Source organism: Hibiscus syriacus, unplaced genomic scaffold (genome assembly GCF_006381635.1).
Source record: "Hibiscus syriacus cultivar Baekdansim isolate YM2019G1 unplaced genomic scaffold, ASM638163v2 tig00112281_pilon, whole genome shotgun sequence".
In the NCBI taxonomy this organism is placed as follows: domain Eukaryota; kingdom Viridiplantae; phylum Streptophyta; class Magnoliopsida; order Malvales; family Malvaceae; genus Hibiscus; species Hibiscus syriacus.
In genome coordinates, this window is record NW_024063292.1 from 2660985 (window position 1) to 2667127 (window position 6143).

At 29.1% G+C, this 6143-nt stretch overlaps 1 long non-coding RNA gene and 1 pseudogene across 1 annotated transcript; one reads left to right on the forward strand and one right to left on the reverse strand.

The window, feature by feature from the left end:
* Positions 1-251: 251 nt before the first annotated feature.
* Positions 252-944, reverse strand: LOC120177102. Its single transcript, XR_005521373.1, has 3 exons — positions 837-944; positions 392-525; positions 252-288 (listed from the first exon to the last, which is right to left on the reverse strand). It is a non-coding gene; the product is annotated as an uncharacterized LOC120177102 (long non-coding RNA).
* A 3205-nt stretch (positions 945-4149) lies between these two features.
* On the forward strand, positions 4150-5917 carry LOC120177069 (annotated as a pseudogene).
* Positions 5918-6143: the final 226 nt, after the last annotated feature.

A 6143-nucleotide genomic window follows, 5' to 3' on the forward strand; every position in this document is an offset into this window, starting at 1 on the left:
ACCCCTTCATGATTTAAGGAACTCATATTGAATTCCTTAATCAGAGGAAGGAGGAAAAGAGTGCCTTAAACTTTATTAATAAAGATGCATAAGATTTACAATATCAAGATAAAACCCTTACAAACAACCTAATAACCCAAAATAAAATACCCCAACAACAAAGTAAAATTAACCAATACCAGACTTAGCCAACTCATCAGCCTCAATATTGGCTGTCCTAGCCACCCATCTAATAACTCATCAGCCAACTCATTAGCATGAGGCAATTGGCAACGGAAAACCTTAACACTTGAGAAAAAATACATAATTAGCAAGAGAAAGCACATTGAAAATACTACTAACATGGAAATGGGGAAAAAAGCAAGAGCGTGACAGATATTAGTTAATATACCTCCTTGATTGCTTATCCGGATGACGCTTCCATTGTTCATGTTGATCTCGGAGAAGACATTTCATGGACAGACACATGAATACAAATAATTTTCGATGAAATGTTGAGTCTTTTTCAACTAATGGAGCATAAACCTAGGAATTCAACCAATGTGAGAATTAGCACAATCAGCTTACTTCTGCCCCTTACCTCTCAATCATGTGATTAACTCAAATCAAAGAGCAAAACTCCCGAGTAAATGAGTAAAAATATAAGTATCAAATAGTTTCAGCATTTCAAATTCAAGTAACGAATCAAGCAGAGTGACTCAGAAGGGTAATAAAGCACTCGTATTTTTCTAATACAACAAATATATAAAACAAAATACTACATTTATTGGAATTGATTCGGGTTTAAAGTATAACTCAATCAGAAATACATTACAAAAAAACCACAAAAAAGGTACCTGTAGTAGAAATTGTAAAGGTTATCCACATATATCACAAACACAAGACATTCTTGAAGGTAAATTATCTGGGTCCAACCAAGCCTACAAAGAAAACGATATCATACAAATTACAAAAATGTACATGTTTTTACTATTCAAGTAGCTAAGCAAAAAAATGTTTACTGGGTGAGGCCAACAAGTGGTTGATCAAGTAGGGTGAGGCACTAGATCTCTTAAATAAGGTCAGAGGTTCGAACCATAACGTTTGTGAATGGAGCAAATTAGATCTGAATTAGTTAATAGATCGAATACCAGTGATTAATTCAAAAAAAATGTAAAATGAGTAACATTTTCAATTATAACCTAAAATGTTAACTCTCAAATTAAGTTTTAATTAATTTACAAACTTATCTAATCATTTTAAGTTGAAACAAGAAATATTATTAGAATCCATGATATTTTAGGTGGCTCATGTTAATATTTTATGTTGCAATCTAATATTACCCAAAATCATAACAAAGTATATAAAATGAGTAACATTTCAGGTAGCAACCTGAAATGTTAACCCACAAATTAAATTTACATCAGTTCACAAACTCAAATAACATTTTATGTTGCAGTCGTGATTGTTATTGAAATATATAACACTTCAGGTTGATGTCAATAAAATTTTAAATTATAACTTAAAATGTAAGACGAAATCATAATAAATTAGGTAAAGGGGATAACAATTCCTGTTGAAACTTAAAATATTAGTTTCAATAAATTCAAATAAGACTCTAAATTACAACTGAAAATATTATTATAATATATTAGGTTGCATTAATAATATTTTAAATTAATACTTTATTCATAGGATGAGATTACAATACACGTCGTATAGCGTAACATATCATTAAAGTGACGTACTGAAATATATTACTAACTAAATTGTCTTTATTAAGTAAATATTGAATGTATAAATTATACGTTTAGGACTCACACTATCATTTTATTTCGTTTTAGTACTTAAATTTTTTTTTTTCAAAATCATTAACGATAATGTGATTGACATGACATGTCAATTTGTCTTTATTTTTTAATTTTTCACATCATTTTTTATTTCTCTGTATTTTTTAATTAATTTTATTCAACCAATTAAATAGTGATACACTTCACCAATTATGAGAAAAAAATAAAAGAAACTATTCTTACTCTTAGCATGAATTAAACCCAGGCTTCTTATATGAAATGTAAGGCAATCAACCATTGAATTAAGCTAACCATTTATATTAATTTTATCATTTTGTATTTAACTTATATAATAATATCACCACAAAATTAATATTTTCAAACTTAATATTTACTTGTATCATTATTAAATTAAAGAATAGATTTTCACTTTATTTAAAAATAAAAAATAATTAAATAATTACTTTTATGTATTTATAAAATTTATATTAAATTATTCTAAAAAGTTTATTTATAATATTATGAAAATATTTATTTTTTAAAATCATATTATATATTTATTTGAAATATTATTATTTTTAAATTATCTATTTAAATTTGAATAATATTGTATGAACCAAAGTAATAGTTGGATAGTAAATGTATAATTTACCCTAAATTTAAATTATCTAAAATTAAATAGATAATTTAAAAATAATATTATTTTAAATAATTAATTAATTGAATTTTAAAAATAAATAAATATTTTTATAATATTATAAATATACCTTTTATAATTATTTCATTTAATTTTTATAAAATATATGAATTTTTTTAATTATTTTTTTAATTTCTAAATAAAGTGAAAAATAACTTTTAATTTAGTAATAATATAAGTAAGTATTAAGTTCAGTATAATAAAAAAATACACTATAGTTGAGTGACTAAGCTTTACATGATTAATTTAAAGTGTCTCGAATTTGAATCTTATAATTATAAAAATATTGATTTTATGGTGATATTGTTATATAAATTAAATTTAAAATGTGTGAAATTTACCCAAATAACTAACTAGTCTAGCTCAATGGTTGAGTGATTTGTTTCTTATGTAAGATACTCAAGATTGATTCATACTAAAAGTAAAAAATGATGTAGTAATTAAAAGCAAAAAAATATATATTATACCACATAAATATTACGTCAATAATTTTAAAAATTAAAATACTAAAATTAAATAAAAATGATACTTTAAGTATAAAATTTTAATATTTATTTAATAAAGATAATATGCTTTAGTGATACGTTGCCTGATTCAAATTTTCGTTTGACCAATAATCAATCAAACTGGGCACATTATTTTTTAGTCTTATTTTAATTATTGGATGGGAGAATAGAGATGTTTATTTTTCGGTTTTAACCGAATTAACTGATCGAACCGAATTAATTCGGTTAATTAGATTGGTCATCGAATTAGTTCGGTCGAAAAATAATTAATAATTTTTTTATAATTCGGTTAACGGTTAATTAAGTTCAAAATCGGTTAATAACTGAATTAACCAGATTAACCGAAATTAATTTTTAAATATTAAATATATTATGTATAACATATAGACTCAACCTAAATCAATTAAAACCCAATTAATAATTTAAGATCCAATAACTTTTAAATCTAAATCAATATTAATTAATTATAAAATATAGATATTATTTAAATTAATTGTAAACTGTTTTTTTAATTAAAAAATATTCAATTTTAATTAAAAAAATTCAATTGTTATATAAATTAGAAAATTTTAAAAATTTCGATTAGTTCAAAAATTGATCGAATTAACTGAAATTTATTCGGTTTGATTTAATAATTTTCTAATAAATTTCAGTTCGATTAACGGTTAAAAAAATCGATTAATTCGGTTATGATTACCGAATTAACGGATTCAACACTTCTAGGGAGAATCACTAGGCTCATGCTCTGCCTCTAACTACCCGAGTATACGAGACAAAAGAAGCCATTTAATGGAAAAATAAATAAATAAAAAGGCCGTTGTCGTCTAAGAAGCAACCCGGAAAAGATGAAGAGAAAAGCCAAAGTAAATCCGACAGTTTGGACCAACAAAGACTCATCAAGTTCAAACCAAGAGAAGAAGAAAGAAAAGCTTCTATTCTTCTCTCAAAATTGAAAGCCCTTGAGCTTCAATGGGAGATCCATCGGCTTTCTCTATGATGCTTGACTCCTTAGGTGATGCTTTTCGGCTTTCCCAAATTGTCAACCTTATTCACTTTTCTTTTATGTTTTTTTAATTTCTTAAATCTTCAAATTCTTTAGGTAAAATCTAGAATTTAACTGAGAAAGTCATATTCTTGTTTTTGGAAGTTGGAAACATATCAATGATGCTTCTACTTCTTACTTCTGCTGTTCTCAGGATCTTTAATGCAATGTCTGTTAGCAGGATCTATGCCGTGCCGATGGCATTCAGGGTTCATTGGAGATCATACAGCTCGAAAATAGACCTGAAGAAGCTTAGGCCAATGATACTCGAGAGAATTGAGAATCGAGCCAAGGATTATCCAGTGCCTGGAATGATTCCAGCGGCTGAAGAGGTTCTCAAGGCCAGAGAACTGCTTTTCCAAGGAGTCTTCACCCTTCTCAAACGACTCCCCATAGTTGCTTGCAAGTAGGACCCACTGCCCCTCATTTAATCTATATATTGAAATACACCTTAATCTGATTTTGCCTCGTTTATAAATGGTACGAAGTAAGCTTTCATTCATGCTAGACCTAACTGCTATAGCATATGCAAACCAAGACTTTTGGGTAGGCTGACAAAGTGATAAATTTGTCTGGACATTTCAGTAATTGTTGATGACTCCAAAAATAATTCGTTAGAATTACACTTTTAATGTTCTGTGGAAAGACTAAAGGTGTAAATAACTATGTTGTTTGGAGTTGAGTGTGACTGCCGAATATGTCTTCTGGTCTGATTTTCCTTAATTTTTCATGTATTTTGGAGGTATCTTTAGAGGTCATATATTCATATCCATTGTAGTACACAAGTGCTAAACTGGGTATTTCTACAAAAACTAAAGATATTAGCATTGAGATAAAACTTTTTTTGGGTTAATTATTCAGTATTTTTATAATTTATTTTACATTAGATAAGTGTTAAAGTATTTTAACATTAAAAACAAGAAAACATCAAACTGTCCATCAGTTCAATTGGTTGATCCGGTTGTACCAGTAACCAAAGTGCTGACCAGTTTGACTTCTAGTCCTTTCTTTTTTAAACATTTGAGAAAATCCCTCTAATTTTACTGCGTTACTCTATTCTCTAACCTATGTTCATTATTAATTTTTAAAAAACCATTTATTGATATAAATGTTTGCAGGTTTTGTCCAAAGGTATACATTGGTGAGAAAGGTCATTTAATCCAGACTTGTCACGGATATAGGCGCATTGGAAAGAATCGGGTTCATGAATGGGTCCATGGTGGCTTGAATGACATGCTTGTCCCTGTAGAAGCTTTTCATCTGCACAACATGTTTCAGGGTGCTATCAAACACCAGCAAAGATTCAATTTCGAACGTGTTCCCGCAATCGTGGAGCTTTGCATGGAAGCAGGAGCAGATGTAACACATGAAATCTTGAGATCTGGTTCATTAACCACCGAATAAAAATCTTGTGGCGGAATCAGTGGAATTGAGTCTTTTTCCGATGATGATATAAGGGTGGTAGCAAATGGCACCTTCAAGGCATGGGAGACACTTAGATCCGGTGTTAAGAAGCTGCTTATGGTCTATCCCGCAAAAGTTTGCAAACATTGTTCCGAAGTTCACATTGGGCCATCTGGTCATCAAGCCCTTCTTTGTGGAGTATTTAGATATGAGAGTTGGCGTGGCTCCCATTATTGGATGAAGGCCAAGGTTAATGAAGTGGTCCCTCCAAAGATGGTGTGGCGGCGACGGCCTCAGTATCCAAAAGTGCTTTTGAACGAAGATCGGGATTACTACGGGCATGCACCAGCGGTGGTCGATCTGTGTTCAAAAGCAGATGCTATTGTTCCAAGTAAGTATCAATGTATGATGAAAGTGAATGGCTTACCTGGACCTATTACTAGATTGTAACCTTAATATTGCAAGCAAAACCTCAAGTCTGAGGTTGTGCTAGGCCTCATCATTTATACAATTTCCTGCAATAATGATAATTGTTCATTCACCACTGTAGTCTCTTCCAAAGGTTGAGATATTTGTATAGGAAAATACCCTCTCCCCTTTTACTCTGGAAATAGAAAAAGGATATAGAATTTGGAAATATTGTTTTTTAAAAAGATAAACAGAAGGTTGGTTTTGAATTTCTTTAATATTAAACATTATTTCATTTAATCGAATATATAGTTATT